The 24148-nt window shown below is 40.9% G+C and overlaps 1 pseudogene; it reads left to right on the top strand.

The window, feature by feature from the left end:
* Positions 1 to 3518: 3518 nt before the first annotated feature.
* LOC147438353 (uncharacterized) lies at positions 3519 to 3835 on the top strand (annotated as a pseudogene).
* Positions 3836 to 24148: the final 20313 nt, after the last annotated feature.

Here is a 24148-nt window from a genome sequence, read left to right as displayed (position 1 = left end):
AATTTACTATGCAAGCAGGGTATTGACTCCTGTAGAGAAGAATTATTCAATGACTGAGAGAGAATGCTTGGGAATGATCTATGCATTGCAAAAATTTAGACATTACCTTTTGGCCAATAGGGTAATTTTCCATGTAGATCATCAAGCTCTTATTTATTTGGTGAATAAACCACATTTGTTAGGAAGGTTGGCCAAATGGATACTGCTATTGCAGAAATTTGATTATGTGGTCATACATACTCCTGGACGACTTCATGTTTTGGATGATTATCTCAATAGGTTGGAAACAGGGGAAGTTAATTCCTAAGGAGTACCTGACCAATTACCTGATGCAGGTCTGTTTTTAGTTCAGGTGACTAACTAGTCAGGGAATTGGTATGAAGATATGTTTCAATTTTTGAATGAAGGAGTGTTACCTGAATCTATGACCAAAGATCACAGGAAGAGGATGGCATTGAGAAGTAAACCATTTACAATTATTGCAGGACTTTTATATAAAAGGGGCATTGATCAGGTAATAAGGAGACGTATGCCACAGTTTGAACAAAAAGCAGAAGCACATGCAGGGAATGCAGGAGGCCACTTCTCAAGAGAGCTTACTGCAAGGAAAGTTTTTCAAGCAGGACTCTAGTGGCCAACAGTAATTAGAGATGCTCAAGAGTTCAGTAAAAATTGTTTGATGTGTCAAAGAGATGGCAGGCCATTGAATGTGGATAGAATGCCATTGCAACCTATTTTGCCTTTGAAACCATTCCAAAAATGGAGATTGGATTTTGTTGGTCCAATCAAACCACCTGCTAGATTTACGCAAAACAGGTATATCTTGGTTGCGATTGATTACAGTACAAAGTGGGTAGATGCAGTGGCTTTAAGAGACAATAAAGCAAAAAGTGTAGCAAAGTTTTTTGTACAGAAACATTATGACCAGGTTTGGTTGTCCCATTGAGCTAGTTTCTTATCAAGGAGGACATTTATTTAACAAAGTAATCAATAAACTGATTGAATTGCATATGATTTTGCATAAGAAATCTACAATGTACTATCCCCAGGCCAATGGAAAAGCAGAAAGTACCAACAACATTTTGGTCAGGATTATCAGGAAGTTGGTCAATCAACATAGGACAGATTGGGATGAAAATTTGGATTTCGCACTATGGGCTTTTAGAACAACATACAAAGTTACTACTGGAATAACACCATTCAAGTTAGTGTATGGGTTAGAAGCAGTGGTGCCCATGGAATTTATAGTGCCAAGTCTCAAGGTTGCAGCTCAAGAAAAGTTGTCTCCTGAAGACTCAGTCAATTTACAAGAAAGAGGCTTTACTGAGGTTGGAAGAGGATAGAATCCATAGCCAGTACATTGCTGACATTATTCAGCAAAGGAGACAAGCTTGGATTAACAGAAATATTAAATTCATTTTTTTTTCTCCAGGTGATTGGGTACTGGTTTATAACAATAAATTGGGCCTGAGACGAGGTAAACTCAAACTCAGGTATGTGGGGCCATTCCAGATTGTAAAATCAATGGGGCCCAATACCTTTTTACTGTGTGATCAAGAGGGTACAAATTTTAAAAAACCTATCAAAAACGATTCCGACTTAAACCATTTTTTTGGGGCAAAGGGTCCGGAATCAAGGGGGAAGTCTTATGAATTATGATTTTTCGATGGTGACTAGTTATGCATGTAAAAGGGTAGCGTGCAATCACAACTTGCAGTACAACCCATTCTTGCGTTTTACGACGGGGCTGAGGATGTCAACAGTTTGCAACTCCTCTCCGAGTATTGGCCCGGATGCAAGAGCCGATAATGAAATTCTTGCTACGTTAAGAAGCTCTGCAAGAAAGACTCGCTTTCAAGGCTCGATGGTGCAAGACCCAAGCTCTGATGATGAAGCATAGATGGTAACCCCTACCCGCATGATACAACCCAAAGAGGAAGCTATCTCCGACTACACGTTTCTTGATTTCAGACTCCCATGGGTAAGTTGGAGAACATTCACATGGCCACAATTTACTTGAAGCAACTGCAGTCAAATGATGGACAGATTTTCAAGGAAGACTATTTGACTGAAGAGTTAGTAGCTAGGGTGTTTGACCTCTCTATTGTAGAAGATAACGAGTTCAGCAAGGCTATTGAGAAAGATATGACTAGAGCTTTTGGTCCATCTCAGGGAGAAAGGCATTATTACCAACTGTCAGGAATGAAGAGTGGAGTTAGGCTGCAGCAGGTCAGGTGGTTTATAGAAAGGGTCTTTTTGTTGGTAAAGTCTAAGTACATCAGCAGGGAAAATTATGGCATCTTGTTAGCTGCACAAAGTGGTAGACACATGGGGTAGGCTAATATTTTGTTTGACAGGATGAAATTTGAAATTTACACAAAGCAAAGAAGGAAGGATAGGACAACTAAGGTTGGGCCTTTTCTTGCTGTTGTGTTTCAATATGTCAACAACAAAAGTATTTTGCAGGGGATACAATGCCAAATTTCACCACATGTAATTGAAGATGTCGGCTCTTCGATAAGAAGAGAGAAAAGAGAGAAGTTGTTCTTGGACCACAGATCTGTGCAGATAGATAAAGACATTCAGGATCTTCTGTCTGCAGATTACTGTAAACAAGAATCTTTGAATGCAGTGACAGATAAGATGGACAAGGAGTTTGGAGATTTATTTTCTGATACTCCAGCAGGTGTGCCTGAAAAGCCTGTGATACCTGCAACTGCCAAAACAAGTTTTAAGATCAGGAGACTTCATAAGTTGTCAGAGCAGTAGCTTGTAGCTGCATTTGCTTATCCTATTTTGGAGAGACCTGCAATTTCTAAAGCTCAGTTTTCTAATGTCTCTTTTCCTGAAGTGCAAATTGCATTAAATTTGGTTGAAGAGTATGTGGAGCAGCAGTCTCTAGATCTCACATTTTTTAGCAGAGAAAATGACAGCCTTCAATGTGAACTTAAGCAGGTCAAGCAAGAGGCTTTAAAAGACAAGAAAGCACAGAATGAGATAGAGTTTTTGGTAAAAAAAAGGTTCAGGATTTAACTAAAGTTCAAGAACTGATGACCCAGGAACTAGAATCTTACAAGCAGGTAGTGTCAAGCAGAGAAAAGACTCCAGTCATTATTTCTAAATGGAAGGAGGACTGGTTCCAAGTACTACAAGAGCAATTGACTGAAATGTCTATTGTTAATGCATCTTTGGAGAGCAGCAACAGAGTATTGTTAAGCAGGGTTGCAGCTTGTAGAAAAGTGGAGGAAAAGATCAAACACATGTCAGAAGAAGAGCTGGATGTAGAAGGCTGGTATGTCAGTTCAGGAGATATTGAGAAAATAAAGAGTGAGGTCATAGAGTATATGAAAGGAGTGTGGGAGCATATTAAAATTAAAATGTATGATGTGGTTAGTAAACCATACCAAGCTTTTGCAGAGGAGGAATCCAAGGAGGAAATTTTGCTTCTACAAAGACAAACAACTGATTTGAAGAAGCAGAATGCAGAATTGCAATAGGAGATGCAAGTTCATATGGAAATGGATATTGCAGTAGCTGAACCAGTTCAGACTACAATTGTTGTAGAAGCTAAGGATACAATTCAGGGATCAGTTCAGGAAACAGTTCAGGGATCAGTTTAAGAAGCATGTCAAACCGCAGTTTCAGTTTCAATTTCAGTTATACACGTTGATGACATAGAGGATCAAAAGAACATGGAGAAATTTTGCTGAAAAGTGCTGAGGCAATGTCTGACGATCCAGGTATTGATGCTACATTACTTGAAGCTGCTCAGGATATGGAGGAAAAGTCAGGGGATCCTGTTGACACTAAAGATTTTGATCTTCAAGAGCAGTAGCAAGAAGAATTTTATTTTGATTTTCACGCTTCTTTTGTCAAGGGATGTTGTGGGTTCTTATACAATGTTTGTAAACATTGCCCACCGGATGTGCCAGGTGTTAGGCCCTGATGCTTCACTCGTAGTTTATTTACTTTTATTTGTAACCAAGGTTTAGGCCTTTGAACTCTATGGGTGTTTTTACACCTATGATGGTTAGTTTAAGTGGGATTGCTTTTAGTCGTGCAAGTTACTTCTTGGCACATCATGACAATTAGGAGTCGTTAGTCATTCTCTACTTAGAGGAGTCGAACTGTATTCAGTATGGGGGGCTGTAGTGTGTGTTTACATGATGCAGAGTATGCAGTAATACAGTACAATTTGTTTGTGTCCCTGATGTTCTGCAGTTTTTTGTTGTGCAGTAAAGCTATGTTGTATGCACTTTGTTATGTATTTTACTCTGCATTACTGCTAGGGAAGTAAGCCCTAACTGCGTTTGGTTGGAATTCAGCCCGAACCGTATGGTAGTCAAGAATATAGTGCGGAACTGATATGCAGGAACCAATTTACGACCACCTAACAGGAGGCATGGAACGTGGATATTGGTTCCTTTGGCAATTGCTTACACAATACACTGATGAGAATGACGTTGTTGTTCAATACGGGGTGATTGCGATGCGTTGGCCTTAATGGGTAGCCAAATGGGACGTATGATGACATTATTTGAGAGCAATGAGGATGTCTCCAACAAACTAAACAATGTTTTAGAGATGATCAAGCTGAAATATCAGATGAAAGTTAAAGACCAAACCATCCAAAGGTTGCGAGCATCTCCTGCCAGAGTCAGAGCTACTAGCTTGACTGGCACCTCTTCAAAGAATGAGCTTTATGAAGAACAAATGAAGGAGCTCCAAAAGGAGTTAACACTGGAGAAGAGGCAAAGGCTGATGCTAACCAAAGGGTCATTGGCGATGCAGAACCGCCTAGAAGAAGAAAATCAGGCCATAAACAATGAACTAGAAGCCATCAAGAGACAGCTCGAGGAGGCGGAAAAGATAAATGCAGATCTAAACGACCTCCTAGTAAACATGGGAGAGCAAGCATAAGAGGAAAAGAAGACACTTCAAAAGCAAATAGAAGAGCTGAGAGGCCAGCAGCAAACGGAAGAGTAGCAGTTTAGCACCGGGCCAACAACCATGGAGGGTATTGACATAGAGAATGTGTCAGATCCAGTGGACACCACCATGCAAGAGGAAATCCTGGTGGGACCCTCACAAGAGCCACAAGATCTGACACAAGAAGAAGAAGAGAAGCTGCAAAAGGCCATAGAAGCGGTAGTTAAAGACACAGCTAGAGGAGCATTGGAGTGGGAGCAGAGGGTGTTTAAGTCGATGACTATTTAGAAGATAGATGCCACTAACCTTCGGCGTGAATGGCTACAACCCTCTCTCCCATATCCTCTACTAAAATATGAAGCTGCCACAATCAACAAACGAATAAAAGAGGAGCCAACAGTGCCATTGTAGAAAGCAGATATCTCCAAACCTGAAGGAGTCAAGCTGATAGTGGACTCTCAGCCCAGGTGGAGAAAGGCATGGCTGACAAAGTATCCTCAATATCTAATTCATCTGGTAGAGGCACCTAAAGTGATCAGTGATGACGGTTTCTACCCTTTACCAAGGATGAGGACATGGAAAGCCCATGAGTGGTTGCAGAGAAGCCAACCCACTTGGCTAAATTACCCGAAGCTACCAGGCTTGAAGGCAGATGAGAGAATAAGTGAGCAATACATGGTGAAAACCCTAACGGGTGCCATTAAATTGTTCACTGGCTCGCCTGACCTATCTTGCATCATGAGGAGAAAGATATGTAAAACACTTTTGGCAATCTTTGAGACCTTCAAACCAGGCCAAGCGACATACAGCATCTTCTTCTTTCAAGATACATACAGATGTGCATACGATTTGTCTGGTCAGCCTTCTCACGAGGTGATACATGCATTGTATCAAAAGATTATGTTTTTGCCATCTTATCACCTCCAGGCCTTTGAAGAAGCCTTCTACACCGGCTTCTTCACAATCAACACATACATATTCGGCCCGACGCTACTAGCTCAACATGCGCGATACGAGTCCCTTCTCAAGATGAGAGAAAGCCTATACTGAAGACACAGCTCAACTGCCATGTCGGGGACGACGTGAACAAGGAGGGGGGGAGTGTTAGCAGCTGGACACACCCTACGGAGAATGATTGCTCGACGGAATATTATTTTTTGTAATTATCCTTTTATTGAGAAAAACCGATATTTCACCTTTGTAAATAGTGGGGCTTACAGAAGCTTTAAGATTGTATCCCATTTTTGACATTTAGATTGAGTAGATGGTTAAATTGGAACATTGGGGTTTGAGATTGTAAGGTATCTATACCACTTTTGACCTTAATAAACAAAACCTTTGTCATTTTAAAAAGTTATGTCAATGAGTGAGCGTACTGTGTACGAGAGGGAGTGAGAGTTTCATCTTGACGCTACGCACGCACCGGTGGTCGGAATCGAGTGCGGAGAAGTGTAGCGTGTTCCCCCCGACAAGAGGTACACGCCAATACCTACATTGCGGGCGTACGGTCTGGTTTTGCGAGCTCGACCCGCGAGTTTCATCTGGTGATTCGGTGAGCATACGTTATCCGTTTTTGCATTTCAGCATATCCACGCGTTCGCATTGAGTAGAGCTACACATTAGGCACTTTAGTTTTTGGAAATGATGACTTGCAAATTTCAGCCAGACATCCTTTGTGATTTTGCACTAGGTGTTTAGGGTTGGGATTTGGGTTCATAGACCTTAGGGAGAGCGACCTATTGGTGATAGTAGGGTCTCCTTCAAGTTCTGTGGCGTTTCAAGAACGTTTGATGGGTATTTGGCTCTTGGAAGCGTTGTAGGAAACCTCTTCTTATGCACTCTTGAAGGTTGTAGCTTAGACATTGGTTAGAGACCTCTGTAGGAATTAGTCGAGAGTCGGTCGAGTGTAGATTGACACCCTATGCTTGCTTCCACGCGTCTGCGGGTCGAGCTTCGTTCTAGCTGACAAATCTTGTTAGGTGAGTTCTCGCTGTGTTGACGTCCATCGCGGCGTATCCGCCAACAGGCTTTCATGCCTTTCGGCACTTTTTGGCAAAAAATAGGGTTGCTTCCTAGTTCTGGTAGGCTGTTGGGGGTTCCATCATTGCAATAGCTCCAACAACCAACAAAATTATCAATCCGGAGAGATGAGCTACCCGGCTAGGGCATGTAAACACTCACACGATTAGTGAGCTAATCATGGCAACACGAATGGTTGACTCTATGAGGTGAGCTTCTTGGCATATGGAGGAGGTAAGCCACAATGAAGGGCAATCTACACATCCACTTCTCTTCACCTCCAATGAACCCAATCACACACACTAACGATTGCAAAACGCACACTACACTAATCCTATCATGCAACACACTAATAGCAAGCACACACACATAGATCCATCGAGCAACACACTCCAATCAAACCTACATGTACATACAAGCAAAAGAGGGCAATCACACAAGATTAGAGAGGCATAGTGAAAGAGAATTAAGAATCGATTAGTGTTAGCCAAGTCACATGAGCAAGGAGAAGCTCAAGGACTCCATAGCCACACACCTCAAGATCTCTCACCAAAGAGTGCTCTCAACAAATGAGCTTGAGAACCGTAATTTCTTTTACACACTACCTTATATACCTAGGGTAAAAATATGCAATGTCCGAGCACCCAAGACCTTTATGGCTCCACCACTTGCTGAATCTGTAACCTAGGCACACTAACTGACCTATTCTTTACAGCTTGGAACTCCCGTTGACACATTAGAATATTACAATGGCTTAAAATAAATTGGGAATTTACAATACGTGACCATTTCGGGAAAATATAAAAAATATGTAACTCCAATCTTTACTACTTCTTCCCGTTGATCTTCAATGTGCATTTGTATGTCTTTGGTATTTAGCAGCTTTTGTTAGCTGACATTGACTCAATTAACATTCCCCCCTTCCGATTTTAGTGCCCGTCCTCGGGTACTGTTGAAAAGTGTCCGTGGAGGATATGGAAGGTTTTTGATTGGTTGTTGATGGGTTGATTGTCTTCATTTGTCGTTGCATTTGTTATGAGGTTCAATTTTTTGCAACATCTTGATTGGTCCGAATATGTCTGATGTGAGAGATGATATTGCATTTATCCATTGTAATGACATAATGGTGAGGCTGTTGTTTATTTATGAGAAGTATGTACAAGGGAAGTAGAATGATGAGGTTCTAAATTAGGGTATAATACCTGGATGACCAAAGGGAAAAAACCTAGTGGAGAAAAAGTGCCTTTGGGATACGCGCATTATTGGGTACTTATTAGCATGGGAGATATTAATAAAGTTCTCAAGGGATTATTTGCTGATAGATATGGAATTAAAAAGGCAGCAAATATGAGAGGGTATCATGATGGAACATTGGTTTGCATATTGTAATCCACTCAAGGTGCATAGGTGGAAGCAAAAAGGAGTGTCTAAAGCATATGTCCAATGATAGGACATCCTATATATGCATACACAGAAATGCATGGAAAACAATATGTTGTACAAGAAATATTTTAAGGGGTCCTTCAGAAAGATGGTGTAGCTATAAAAGCATATGACATGGCTTTGCAACCTGGCACCCCTTTAAGAATGGTTTTCGTTGACAAGGATATGTGCTCTCATCTTACTGTGCACTGTGCGTGAGTGTTGGACTCTATGACACTCCACCAATTGTAAGTTAATAAACTTTGACTCTTATGCTCATCTCTTCGAGCATGAGCGACATGACTTAGATATGCTTAGCTCTTCCAACTTGAGCATAAACCTAATAACTACGACTCTTAGCACAAAGTTTAATACGACTTGAAGCTTTGGGACTAATGCTTTACTCATTTCATGGCTCAGTAGCCCGACTCTGACTATGCCAAATATTTTTTTTTTGCACCCTGGTGACTTGACTTTTTACATTCTTGTGCTTACTACAAACATTTCTTCAGGTAAAAGTAAGCTTGAATCCTCAAAAAGAGGATTAGTGAAGGACCAAGTTGGCATTGAAGGTTTCTTTTGCTATACCTGTTTTATCATCTTTGAATCTGCATTCTCGTTGGTTGGGATGTCCTTCTTTGACGGTGAAGACTCCTTTATTTGTTTGACTCTCCAATTAGGCCTATTGTAAGAAGTCTTTCATGTTATTGTTCACTGTTGGCATTTAGCTTTTGACTAGGAGCACTTGAAGACTTACGAATCCAAATCTCTTGATGACCTTTGTATCTCCATTGTTGACTTTGCTTCGCTCTAGGTCTTGTTGAGCTCTTGAGATCTTCATGCAAGTTTGGCGTAGCTGCAGTAGGCTTATGGTTGACTGGTAGCCAAATCTTTGTATAGCCTGTGTAGGACACTTGTCCAAGAAGAAGATTTTTTGAGATCCCTTTTTCTGTATCCTCTTGAGAGTTGTGGTTGACTTTAGTATCTTTTGATGTTGTTCTACTGTATAACTGCTTCTTGGGTATCCTAGGATATTGTCGAGGTTGATACCTTGTGGGCCTTCTTTCTTGGGAGGGTCTTAATGTTACTTCATATGCTTTAACCTGCGGTTTTGGTACCCATATCTGTCTGTTACCTCCATAGTACTCCTGTTCTTTTAAGCTCCATTGTGACGCTATCCATCCCATATGTTTGTCTTTCTGTGTTGATTTCCTGTCTTTGATCCAAACCGGATCATTAAACTGCTATGAAAAAACACTTGCTTGACTTTCCTTTGCTTTCTTGAGTACTTTGGCTGATATATCTTTGCTTTTCTGGGTGTCTCTTTAGAGATTTTAGTTGGGTTAGCAATTGACTTGGAGATTTGAAAGCGTGACTTGCTTGAAGAAGCTGATCCATGAGGGTCCTTTGATGTAGAGGCATACGATGTCACTACTTTTGTGCTAATTGGTGGAGGTTCCACTTTAGCTTTACCTTTGTCTACAAGATTTTTCTTCAATTCTTGTGACTTCTGCAACTCTGAATCTAGCATTAACGGTACCTATAAATGCTGTTGGCTACGTCTTGGAGCAGAGAGTATTAGCATCGTATCTTCTTTGTAGGCCTTGTTTTGGTCTAACCACTAATGTCCAAGGATGACATCTACATGCATGTCTTTTGAAAGCTTCACCTGAAACTTTACCTGCTCTTCATGATTTTGGATGCTAAGGGTAGCTTCTTGACTTGTATGCATACGTAGCATTGTTTTGCTCTCATGTTTGCATGGAGTAATCTCTAGAATGCTCTGAATGTTGTCTGCAACCATATTGCACTTTGCTTCTTTATCCAGTAGAGCATTGCATTGGACACTTTCTCCTTTTGTACTGCTGAGAACTAATGCTATTCTCATTGCTGGTTCTATTAAGATCTTTGTTCTGCTTTTGCCATGGTCGACTTGTATCAGCTGATTCGACTGGCAATGTCTGGATCTTTGGACTTCCTATTGCTTCCCGACTTTTTGCAACCGTTTTTTTCTTAACTTCTGGCTTTGGTGGCATTCTCTGCTCAATAGCTTTTGTGGTTGTACTTTGTTCTGTTTGATATGCACTTTCTATTGCCTGATTTGCTTTAAGCTCTTCTAAAGTTCTGATTGATGGAGATGAATCCTCTTCAATAAGACCTGCTTTGATGTAAGTCTCCATTTTAAATGTGCTTGAGGACCGTGTCACTTGTCGTCCGCGAGTGACCATTGTTGGTCTTCATTCTTTATTGTCTCTGAAGACTGCATCTTCATTGAAATATATATCTCTAGGATCTTTTGGGCCATTGGCATTTCCATTATGATGTTGTCTAGCATATCTTTTACTGTGATCATGTGGAATTGAGCTATGATGATCTGTGAACTTACTTGAAGATGATTCCCCAACTTTCTGCTCGTTTGTTTCCAAATATACTCACAAATTCAGGAGCATCTTCCAACTGTGGTTGGCCACATCTTTTCCAAGTGCAAAAAGACATGAGGTTCTTGTCTAACTGAAAATCTAGCTTTATTTTTCTTGACAACTTTTCTTTGTTTTCACCAACAATGTTGCACTTGAGCATCTCAGGATATCTTTCTGTATTGGTTGCTTTTGTTGTGGCAGTTGATCACCTGCTTTCATTGAAGTCGACTCGTATGACTGTGATACTACACTTTTTTGCAATTGTTGAGCATTATCGACCTGCATTTGAGTAACCTTTGATCTTAGAAGATCCACTGTACTTTTTGGTATAATCTGTCTCTTCGGAGGAGATTGTGGTGGTGACCTTTGTGTGGCTTTTTGGACTTTAGCTTTCATTGATTTTGAATTTTCTATCACTTGTTCTGGTAGCTTAAGGCTTTTGCATCATCTTTAGATAGTCTTTGACTTCAGTCGGGCCATCTGTAGGGGTTTGTACAAGGTCATGATCTTGCTGATATTCATTACCATGTGCATCTTGATATGCGTATGTGAGCTTGATCACATGTAACTGTTTGAGCACTATAGTACTTGGGCTTTTGACTTTGACTTGTGGAGATCAGCTGAAACTTCTGTCCCTGATGATCTTCATATAAGCATTTGTCTGAAGATTCAGTGGGAACCTGGGTCAATTGGAAACTTCCAACAACCATATGATCTTTCAATCGTTTTTGCTTTGAAGGGGTTTGTTGACTAGAAGCTCTAGGGCTTTTAACTAGTGTAGCATTTCTTGGTACGTAAGCTGAGCTTGATGGGTTTGCAGCTCCTCCCTTCCTAGGGTGATCAGTATAGCCTGCTTCATTATAAGAGTTCAAAATTGTTTGGCTCTGGTTTAGTCTCACCTTTTGGGACTCTTAAGGTACACTTTGGGTAGCATTGTTGATGTTTGACATCTGTAACCCTTCTACATAGTTTCCTATGTATCTCCTTGAAACATGACAAATTATTCCTCAAGTCAAACTGTAGATAGTATTATCTTTGCCCTGATATTGTCTATCCCATGGTTCTCCTACGATATGAGCTTCTGTGGTTTCAGGACCCAAGGCATCATAGATGCTTGACTCTCGTCTGTATCTACGACTGTTTTGGTTAAAGTATATGCTCATTTGGTCACAACATCGAAGCTTTATTTCTGATGGAGGAGAGTTTGGCTTTGAACAGATTGTTGGGATTAAAGACCAAGTGGCCTCTTATGCGGATATGGCTGGCCACCCGCCTAACTCACTTCCCTCTAACTCTTTGTATATACTAACTTATACTTTGTGAATACTAAGATTATTGGGAGATAACCCTTCTAACAGTTCTCTGCGTACTGTACTGTGTAAGCTCACTGTGTGTGTGTGTGAGAGAGTCGACCCACGCTCCGCTCCGCGACTTCAATTGGTATCAGAGCCTTGGTTGAGTGCGGATTTGCGCAATCGCGCGCGCGCGCGCGCACTTTTCCGGCAGATTCTGGATCCGGAGTTCGAAAATTCACACTCGGCGTTCCGGGAGCGTTTCCAGCTGGCGACCGAGGGTTTTACCCCCCTTTCGAAGCCATTTATGCCCTCAGAATTTCGTTCTGAGCACTACAGCAGAAGATAGATTTCAACCGCAAAGAAATCCGTCTTGTGTAGATTGGCAAGCAGGAGGTGGTCGACATCAATATCGGCATCGACATACATCACTCATTAGTCTTCAGAGCATCATCTATAGACCAGGTACACATATATATCATCAGATATATATATTGCAGTCTGCATTGTTACTTCTTGTGCTTGCCAGGTTCCAGGGGAGGTGTGGCCATACGACGGCTTGACACCACTGGCATGTATTGCAGATTCATGTACTGTGATTGTGGGTCTGCTAGTTGTGAGTCACGCTAGCAGACAAACCGCCGCAGCGGTCATAGGACAGTGATTGGTCTATTATAGGATGTATGCTAGTTCTGGGCAGTTTGTTGAGCCATCTGAGAGGGTCGTGTGTGAGGTTTTTTGAAGCCAAGCACTGGGGGCTGGGTTACCCAGTGTGAGGTGGATTAGGTTGCTGGAGTTCCCCTCTACACGCATCCTCTTCGGAGACTTTTATCCCTTAGGATGTATGACTTTGTGTAGACACTGGATTGCATCTTATGCGTCAGGCCGTTGAGGCATTGTTCAGGGTTTAGTCTTGAGACAGATACAGGTTCTGTCATCGCCCAGAGAGGAGACAGTGTATGCTTACAGGACAACATATTACAGAGATTTTTTAGATTTGTCACTAGTCAGCTATTTATGATTGTTTTTTGAGCTATCTTTTGGTTCCCAGAGCTCAGTTTACAGGGGAGACTCTGTCAAAAATTTTCAAAAATACTGACAGTTCCTGAGGAGAGGTGTTCAGTTTGTTGATTACAGCTTGTTTACTGTGTACAGAGGCCAGTTTACAAGGGAAACTCTGCCGGATTTTTCTCAGGAGTAAACAGTTTGGGAGATATGGCATCTTCTCAAAGTGAAACTCTTTACAACATAAAGAAGCTGGATGGCACAAACTTTCCATTCTGGAAGAAGCAGATTTGGCAGGTTTTGGTGCAGAAAAAACAAGTGAAGCCACTGAAGCTCAAAGGGGAGAGACCAGAAGGTATGGCTGAAGATGAGTGGGAAGAGCTTGACGAGTTAGCTTGTTCCACAATCATGCTGACACTGGCAGAAAATGTTTACTTCAACGTAGCAGAAGAGACTACAGCGTATGGCGTATGGCAAAAGCTATGTGGTATGTACGAGAAACAAAGTGCTGCTTCTCAGATTTACTGGCTCAAGAAATTGGTGGATTTGAAGATGAAGGAAGGGACAGCCATGTCAAATCATCTGAATGAATTTCACACAATTTTCAGCCAGTTAACAGCACAGGAGATAGTCTTTCCAGATTCAGTGAAGGCTATGTTTCTCTTAATCACTTTGCCAGACAGTTGGGATACTTTTCGTACAGCGTTAAGTAATTCTATCGCGCCAGAAGGTCTTACAAGTGCCAATGTAGAAGGCAGCTTGCTCACAGAGGAAGTGAACAGGAAGAACATTGACAAAGGCAAAGGCAATAGTGCTTTGGTCGTTCGAGGGAGACAACAGTTTAAAGAGAAGAAGGGTAAGAAGGCACAAAACCGAAGTAAGTCTCGTGATTCGAAGTCAAAGGATGACATAGAATGCTACCATTGTGGCAAGAAGGGTCACATGAAGCGAGACTGTACGAAGTGGAAACAAGAAAAAGGAAAAACAAAGAGTTCTGAGCAAGATGAAAAGAAGAGTTCAGTGAAGATTGAAGAGGTGAATGTCACAGGATCTGGTTCAGACAGTGATTCTGGTATAGCAGCTGGTGACATCTTCCTTACAAGCAATCTTGATTCTGTTTTCTTGACTGCAGAGGATGGACATGCTATGAGTGATTGGATTATCGACTCAGGGGCATCTTTACATGTTTCTCCGCACAAAGAGTGGTTTACATCATATGTGGCTACTAAAGATTATGTCAGACTTGGCAATGATTAGGTTTGTGACATACTTGGAGTGGGAGATGTGCAGTTGAAGTTTCAGAATGGCTCTTCTTTATGGCTCAAGAATGTCAGACATGTTCCAACAATCCGAAAGAGCTTGATTAGTACAGGGAAGTTGGATGATGCGGGTTATGTGACAGTTTTTGGGAACAGCGCTTGGAAGATCTCCAAAGGTTCGATGACTATAGCACATGGAAGCAAGTCAGGAACTCTGTACACTTTACATGTTTCAGAGGTTAAAAACCATGTAATTAATGTGATTGAGCAGCCAAGTGTGTCACTGTGGCATCGTAGGTTGGGACATATGTCAAAAAGAGGAATGGAAATACTTTCTCATTATGGTTATTTGCCTGGCTTTTCATTTCAAGATTTTGAGTTTTGTGAGCATTGTGTTTATGGTAAGCAAACACAGGAACCGCACAGATCAAAGAGGAATTGTAGGGACGAACGGTTAGCTCTTGTACACAGTGATCTATGCGGACCAATGCCTAGTTTGTCACTAGGGGGAGCAACGTACTTTTGTACATTCATAGATGACTATTCTCGCAAAGTATGGGTTTACTTCTTGAAGCACAAGGATGAGGTGCTCAAGATCTTTAAGACATTCTTGCAACTGGTGGAGAATCAGAGTGGTCAGAAGCTGAAGTGCTTGAGAACTGACAATGGTGGAGAGTGCGTTTCCAAAGCTTTTCAAGACTTTTGTGAAGCAAAAGGGATTAAGCGGGAACTTACTGCACCATATAATCCTTCACAGAATGGGGTTGCAGAACGTATGAATAGGACCATACAAGAGAAGGTCAGAAGCATGTTGTCAAATGCTGAGTTGCCTGATGGATTTTGGGCGGAAGCAGTGGCTACAGCAGTCCATTTGATCAACAGGTCTCCTAGTAGGGTTCTGGATAAGAGTGCAGTGGCCGAGATGCTATGGACAGGCAAGGCACCTTCGTATAAGCATCTCAGAGTCTTTGGTTGTGAAGCTTATAGCCATATTCCTAAGGAGTTCAGAAATAAGTTAGAACCAAAGAGCAAGAAGTGTATATTTCTTGGCTTCGGAGAATCGGGCGAGATGGGTTACCGGCCTTGGGATCCTGAGTCCAGAAAGCTTATTCGTAGCAATGATGTGCATTTCAATGAAGCCAAGTTTCACGCTAAGCCAGAGAAGACAGAGGAGATCAGAAGAGTTGTCTTCAGGGAAGATGGACCTAGTGCTAGCACATCAAGACAGCATGGTCAGGCTCAGGAACAGCCTATAGTGGCTAGAGAGGCAGAATCAGTTGTGGTGAGACGTTCTGAGCGTGTCTCCAAACCACCTGATCGTTATGTGCCATCTCTAAATTATGTCATGCTCACAGATTGCGGAGAACCATCTTGTTACAAGGAAGCATTACAAGTGGTTGACTCGAAAAAATGGCAGTTGGCCATGCAGTCAGAGATGACAGCTCTGCATAAAAACCAGACATGGAAGTTGGTTAAATTACCACAGGGCAAAAAGGCTCTACCTTGTAAATGGGTTTACAGGTATAAGATCACCGCTCATGATAGTCAGCCAAAGTACAAAGCAAGGCTTGTTGCCAAGGGCTTTAAGCAAGAACAAGGCATTGACTTTGATGAAGTCTTCTCTCCAGTGGTCAAGATGACTACATTGAGATGCTTTCTTGCATTGGTTGCTATATTGGATTTGGTGTTGCACCAAATGGATGTCAAGACAGCGTTCTTGCATGGTGATTTAGATGTGGAAATTTACATGCAACAGCCAGAAGGGTTTGTTGAGAAAGGCATGGAACATTTGGTATGCCAGTTGTTAAAGAGTCTTTATGGCTTAAAACAATCACCGAGGGCATGGTACCATAAGTTCCACCAGTTTATGCTTTCTCAAGGCTACAAACGTAGTGAGTTCGATCACTGTCTATATACAAAGAAGGCTAAGGATGGCAGTTGGCTGATCCTTATTTTGTATGTGGATGACATGTTGATTGCTGGCAAACACTTGGAAGAAATTTCAGCTTTGAAGTCAAAGATGGCAAAATCGTTTGACATGAAAGACATGGGTGAGGCAAGTCATATACTTGGTATGCGCATTGAGAGAGACAGATCAAAGAAGTTGATTTGGTTATCTCAAACAGAGTATATTGACAAGGTTTTGCAACGTTTCAATATGGAGAAGGGAAAGGCATTGAGTGTTCCATCGCCACCATATGTGAAACTTAGCAAACAAGATTTTCCTGTGTCTGAGGAAGAAAAGGCTGAAATGGATAAGATTCCATATGCGTCTGCAGTGGGTAGTTTGATGTATGCAATGATTGCTACACGTCCGGATATTGCATTTGCAGTGGGAGTGGTTAGCATATATATGTCAAATCTCGGCAAGAAACATTGGGAGGCAGTGAAAGGTATCATGAGATACTTAAAACATACAAAGAGTATGCGCATATGCTATGGTAGTCAGGATTTGAGTGTCAGAGGATACACTGACTCAGATTATGCAGGAGACTTGGATAAGAGGAGATCTACATCAGGCTATGTCTTTACATTGGCTGGAGGTGCCATATCATGGCGATCTCGATTACAAGATTGTGTTACGCAGTCTACTACAGAAGCTAAGTATGTTGCAGCAAATGAGGCATGCAAAGAAGCTATTTGGCTTGGTAGATTGGTTGCAGACTTGGGAATCAAAGTAGATATGCCAGAGTTATATTGTGATAGTCAAAGTGCTATACAATTGGCAAAGAATCCAGTGTTCCATTTGAAGACTAAGCATATTGATGTCAAATATCACTTCATTAGGGAAGTACTTGAAGACAAGCAGATACAACTGCTGAAGATCCACACCAAGGACAATCCTGCTGATCTACTCACAAAGGGACTTCCAGGAGAGGGCTTTGTGCATTGTCGTGAGTTATTGGGCATTGGATAGATGGCAGCCATGTAAATCTTTGTACATTTATGTTCATAGATTTACAGTTACTTAAAGTGCCACATTGGACTTTAAGTGGGAGGTTGTTGGGATTAAAGACCAAGTGGCCTCTTATGCGGATATGGCTGGCCGCCCGCCTAACTCACTTCCCTCTAACTCTTTGTATATACTAACTTATACTTTGTGAATACTAAGATTATTGGGAGATAACCCTTCCAACAGTTCTCTGCGTACTGTACTGTGTAAGCTCACTGTGTGTGTGTGTGTGAGAGAGAGAGAGTCGACCCACGCTCCGCTCCGCGACTTCACAGATTTCTGGGTTCATTCGGGTAATATCCTTCAGCTCTAGAGAGGATGGGCTATAATAGATTCTTTCCTCTGAAATGAACCATCCTTTTTGATCTATCACTGGACGTAGTTCTATGAGCTGGTATGTGGGTTGTTCAAAGACTGGTTGATCCTTTTTGTATAGTTTCCCTTGTTGGTCTACATAGTGTGCATATGAATTATGTGTACCATACAAAACTAACATCATTCTATTTGATGTGTCCCTTAGACTCGTGAATGATTGCACACTTGTGGTCGTGGATACAAAATCATTTGCAAACCTAGCAGTCTTTTCAACCTTTGGTGATATCTAGACATCTTGACCAAATTCATGAAGGAATTTGTTGTTCAAAGAATCAATTTTAAGATTTTCAGGTACTTATGCATCTTTATGCTAATTTTGAACTTGCAATGTTTTTACTGGTGCTTCTAATGGTAAAGCTGAATCATCTGATTGCATTAAAAGTGACGAGTTAAATGCACTTACATCAATATTGGCATCTCCAATTTTCTCTGTACCTTGCCCTGAAGTTGATGTGTCCTTGTTGTCTGGATTTCTTGGACAATATTCAAAAAAGTGTCCACCTTTTCGTCCACAATTTGAGCAATACGCCATGACTGATGGTATTTCAATTGGTTTTGTCATGTCAAGTTCTAGCTAAGAAGTTTTTGCTTCTATGCTTGCCAAGTTGTCATCTTCTTCTTTTAGAACACTAAGCATCAAGCTGTAGATTGCTCCATCTTGACCTTTGTACTGTCTTTGGCTTGGTTCTCCAATTAGACTAGTTTCTATTAGTTGATTTGTTGGATTTTCCATTTTTGGTTTTTGACTATAGAACTGACCACTGTACTCCATGTACAATGGCCCTGATTGCATATGCATCAAATGTAGGTTTTGCTGGCTTGTGCAGATTTCTAGATAAACACTTGGGTTAACTTTTTGAACTTCTATCTGCACTTCATCTTTAAGCTTGCAATACTTGGCTCCACTGAAGTTTGTGACATCTGGGCGTTCTTTGAATCTGGATTTACTTTGATGAATAGGATCTTGGCTCTGCGTTTCTTTGCTACTCATCAAGTATCTATGGCCTTCTGAATTTGTGTACAAAAATTTATCCCCATTGTAGCCATATAGCTGTAAAATCTGCTCTGTTGCAGTTGTACCTGTGTTGCCACTGCTACTAGCTTGCTCTGTTGTACTTGAACTCTTGGCTCGATTTGACTCCAGGTCGACTAGTTCTGTAAAAACTGTCTCCTAGCAGATTTTGGTACTGATTAGCAAAATTTATGCTGCTTGGTTTTGATTAAACTGCTTTAGCCAAAGCACTTTTGTAGTTGACTGCTCTTAGACTCACAAGAGTTGATTAACTCTAGCTCGAAAGTTTTGGAATTGATTTGCAATCATTTGAAACGATGAAAACCTGGGTCTTGAACAACTTAATCTGCAATCCCCCGTGATTGATCGATTTTCAGCTTGATTTTGACAAATTTAGAAATTTGTTTGTCGCTCATGGCTTCGAGTTGACTGTTTTCTCTTTTTTTTTTAGGCTGACCTGATTCGCTTTTGCACAGTTTACTCGATTTTTTTCTTGGCTGTTGTTCTCAATTTTTGCTCGCTTTGCGGTACACTTCTTGGCCTTGCTTTTTTTGACTTGTTCGCTTTTGCACGGTCTGCTCGGTTTGTGGCTCTTTTGTCTTTTTCGTGGTTTGTTCGGTGTGATTTTTTGGCTTTGTTTTTTTTGCTTTTCTGCGTCTTTCGGGCACTTTGACGACTTTCTTTTTATTTTTCTTAGTTTTTTTATGAGATTTTAAATTTTCTAAATTTTTTTAGTAGTTTTATGATTTTTTTTCAAAAAAGTTTTGATTTTTTTTAAATTTTTTGTGAATTTTTATTTTTTTTTGGAGTTTTTTGAAACTTTTATGAATTTTGTGATTTATTGGGATTTTTTTCTGATCAATTTTTGAATTTTAATGAATTTTCTATAATTTTTAGGTATTTGTTTGTGAATTTTTAGGTATTTGTTTGTGAATTTTTTGGTTTTTAATGAGTTTTTTTAATAAATCTCTTTTTTGATTTTTTAATTGACCGGCTCTCGTCAAACTCAATTTTTGTTTTTTTTTTTTCTTAATGCCCAAAAAGCCACATTTTAGTTCAAAAATTAGCTGAAACGCTAAAAATCACCCAAAAATCCATAAAATTCCTGGACAATTCTAAAAATCTTAGAAAATATTGACAATCACAATAGAACATTTTTGACACACATAAGCACACCAAAAATAGCAAATTTTACCGTAAACGCCAAATCCAACAAAATCCTCAACTCGGCCCTTGAAAATAGTAAAACGCTCAAATTTGGCAAACAAAAGCCCGCGCTCGAAATCAAGCCGAAAACACACATTCAAAACAGCTTGTAAAGATAGTAAATTTTTACACAATCAACCAAAAATTAATGCAAAAATAGCAAAAAATTATAAAAATTATCCCATTTTTTAAAAGAATTCTCCACACATAGGGAATTAGTGCAGCCAAATAAAATCACAAAAAGCACATCAATTCAATTGCCAATTAATTTGATCAATAAAATCCAAAGTAGGCAATTAAATCGATAAAATTAGCGGCAAAATTAGGTCAAAATTTGACACAATTGGAGTGTGTAAATCCCTCTTTTGAGCTAAAAAACGTAGCAATCAACCATAAACCCATGTTTCTTTGAATATTCTTCATTCTTGGTCCCTTCAATATCTTCATTGGTTAACCTGAAGTTTTGTTCTTACTAGCAGACCTTCCACATGCTTTCTTTGCAAGCCCTGGTCCTTTCCCTGCCTTCCTTGCTGTTGCCTTGGTTCTTGCCATTCCACTGGAAGAGAAGAATGCAAAGGATCTCTCTCTCTCTCTCTCTCTCTCTCTCTCTCTCTCTCTCTCTCTCTCTCTCTCTCTCTCTCTCTCTCTCTCTCTCTCTCTCTCTCTCTCTCTTTTTCTATGGATCACGACACGTGGGCTCAGGTTTGACATGGGCGAATAGCCTATTGCGCGTCGTGATCCACAAGTGGATGGAGAAGAATTTGAAATCTAGTTCATGCCTTTTAGGCAACAAGCCCCAATTTTATTGATTATGAAATTGAGTGTAAAGTAGTAATCTTGAGATGTAGAATACCATCTCTATCTCTCTCTCTCTCTCTCTCTCTCTCTCTCTCTCTCTCTCTCTCTCTCTCTCTCCCCTATCTCTCTCTCTCTCTCTCTCTCTCTCTCTTTCTGTCTCTCTCCTCTATCTCTCTCTCTCTCTCTCTCTCTCTCTCTCTCTCTCTCTCTCTCTCTCTCTCTCTCTCTCTCTCTCTCTCTCTCTCTCTCTCTCTCTCTCTCTCTCTCTCTCTCTCTCTCCCCCTCCCCCCTTTATCTGTGGATCACGGCACGTGGGCTCATCTTTAAGCCAGGCTAGTAGCTTATTGCGGGTCATGATCCACAAGAGGATGGAGAAAATTTTGTAACCTATTTCATGCCTTTTAAGCAACAAGCCACAACAATTTTGTAGTACACTCTCTCTCTCTCTCTCTCTCTCTCTCTCTGTGTGTGTGTGTGTGTGTGTGTGTGTGTGTGTGTGTGTGTGTATGGATCACGACGTGCGGGCACAAAACCAAGCAAAGAAAACGATCCATTGCTCGCCGTGATCCATTTTGTGACATCCCTCTCTTTTTTCTCTCTCTCTCTCTCCATGTATCTTCCTCTTTCAAAACAAGCAAGGCTTCAAAAACACTATCTCTCACACTCTCGCTCTGTCTTTCTCTTTCAAACCCAACAGACAATCAGAAACTCTAGCTCTCTCTCTTTATCTCTTTTTCTGTCTTCATCTTTAAAAACCACTTTGGAAATACCTCTCTTGGTGGAACTCAAATGGAAGAAAACGTGTGTAGGAGCCTTGCGCCTTGGTTGCAGAAGATGTCTCAGTTGTAGGTGTCTCTTTCTCCCTCTCTATCTCTCGCAGAGGTTGTATTTCCCGTTAGCTGTCTCTCTCTCCTTCTTGCAGAGGTCGTCTATGTCTCCTTTTTTCTCTCTCTCCCTCTCTCTCTCTCTCTCTCTCTCTCTCTCTCTCTCTCTCATCATGAATTCAAGTGTGCATTTGTTACTATAAATGTACATGTAATTTTGGGTTGTTAAAAAGTACTTATTTGGTCGTACCGCCCATTAAATACATGTCCTTGTAACACGTGTACAATATATGCGGCTCGCTTCGTTAAAAACGCCAATGGTAATATCTATTATTGCATGAAAAGGGGAGAGAGAGAGAGAGAATGACTCGTGTGGTCAAGCTAATTACAGACCTCGAGAGAGAGAGATAGAGGCTTGAGAGACAAAGAGAGAGAGTGACGGAGTGAGAAAGAGATACCTAAGAAGGCCTCTGCCTCCTTCAAGGTGTAGTAATCAGAAGCTTGAAGACCCAACTACATTCCCAGTCCTAAACCTCTACTCCAACAACAATGTCTAGTCCTGGCAAAGGTAAAGTCCTTCTCTTCAGTTTCATTATGTCCTTAGTTTAGTTGTGTTTAGGGATTGTGCTTCAAAATGTAAAAGACCATTTCACCAGTCAAAAACCATCATTGGATCATGGCGCGCCAGTAACATTATGGCGATTCGTTGACATACTCCGCGTGCCCTGATCCTCTTCTGATATTTACAAAGGATTATTTTGTAGAATAATATTGTAGGTATTCCAATGCATGAAGGCCTGTTAAGTGGATCACAGGGCGCCAGCAGAGTTGTTGACATTAGTTTACATACTCCGCGTGCTGTGATCCTCTTTTGATATTGTACAAATGTTTTTTTTGAAAAAAAAAATTCTTTGATGTTTTGGTTGCTATTCTATTTTATGAAAGCCCATTAAGTGGATCACGGCGCGCCTATAGTTGTGTGGATTTTTGTTTATGTACTGTGCACGCCGTGATCCCCTTGTATGGCTTTTACTCTTCACAAACATAACCTTGTTCTGCATTTTATCCATACTAATCATCTTATTTTATAGTCTATATGATTAGTTGGTAATAACTGCAAGATACCTAGCTATGGTTTGTTCAAAACTTATATGATCATTTGGTGCTCTCATTTTTATATATGTTTGATGCAACTTATATTTGTGAGTATGAAATAAATGGCAGGTTTAAGATCACATAGGAGGAAGAGGTAGAAAATAGATCTCGAGCGCATTGTTGGCCAGGCAAACCTTCCGAGAAGACTGCCGGAGCTGTTAAAAACACCAATCAAGAGGAATGTAGACTTCACAGAACCCATTCAAATATATCTGTTGCAGAGCCTGCCATTAGTTTGGAGGAGCCTGCTCTAGGTTTGGAGGAGACTGATACTAACCCATCCGTAGAAATGGAGTCCCCTTCTACTCCAAAATTTACTTTACCTAACTCACTTAAGAGAGAAGTGAATTTTTCAACACCTACTTTGCAGAGTGCCCAATGTGTTGCAACAATCCAAAAGAAAAAAGAGACAGTTATTTATGAAGACCCTATAGTGATTGATGAAAGGCTTTTGAATTTTGCAGTTTTGTCTCGAGTTGGTGATAAGTTTGATGTGGTCTCTTGCATTTTTAATGCTCCATTTAAACTTGATGTGTTTATAGCTGAACAGAGTGAACACTTGAAGCTGGAACAAGAGAAGTTTGAGCTTCACACTCAAGAGGGCAGGGTTAATGTTGGTAGTCCATTTAAAATACCGTGATCCTAAAAGACAGTCTTACAAGAATTATAATCAGCTGCTTCTTATGTACAGGCCCCATTGGTGCAGCTTACATGAACAGGAGTGCAAGCTGATTCAAGAACCCTTTGGATTTCTAATATTTTTAAAGGAATTATTTACAAGTCTTATGAAAGATCCTAAGGAGGTCATGGAGGAACAAGATTTACCACAGATGAAAAAGAGGAAAAGAATGAGGAATATATTGAAGTGACAGAGATAGAGGAGTCCATTGATCTTGAAGAAGAAGCAAAAGAGGTGAAACGAAGCAATCTTCTCTCAGTGAAAACCTCAGATATCAAGCTACCTCTAGATGTGTCAGGTTTCAATGAGCGGCAAGCCACCTCAATGCTACCAAGAGTGCCAGAGTTTAAATTTGGAGATAGGTCATACATTTTCCTTCATGATATACAAAGTATTTTTTGTTTGTGGGAGGACTTTGCACTGGCCACTATCTCCAAGTATCAGGAGGAGAGGAATGGATTTGTTTCAGATGAGGCCCAGGTACTGCGGGACTCTCCGTTCAGAGGCCCAGGTACTTGGTCGTTGTCACGCCCAAATCCAAGTGGCGAGTTGGTCTCTCAAGGGATTAGTCATGGCCCTAAGAGTGTAGATAATTCTGGACTCTCGTAGTCCAGAGGAAACTAGTGACAAAAGCGACTGCCTTCGGTTTCTGGGTGCATAGTCCTGGTCGTTCTTCCTGTATACTTTTTTTGGTGTATGAGGGGAGCGGCCGGGCGTGCCCTACCCGACTCCGAAAACAAAAACAGTAGTGATGACAAGGCAATGGAGATCTCTAGTAACCCACTGGACTGCCTTAAAAT

Source organism: Adiantum capillus-veneris, chromosome 17, assembly GCF_014529385.1.
Source record: "Adiantum capillus-veneris isolate H3 chromosome 17, ASM1452938v2, whole genome shotgun sequence".
Classification (NCBI taxonomy): Eukaryota; Viridiplantae; Streptophyta; class Polypodiopsida; order Polypodiales; family Pteridaceae; genus Adiantum; species Adiantum capillus-veneris.
Note: the sequence above shows the minus strand (reverse complement) of the source record. Positions and strands in the feature narration are given on the sequence as shown.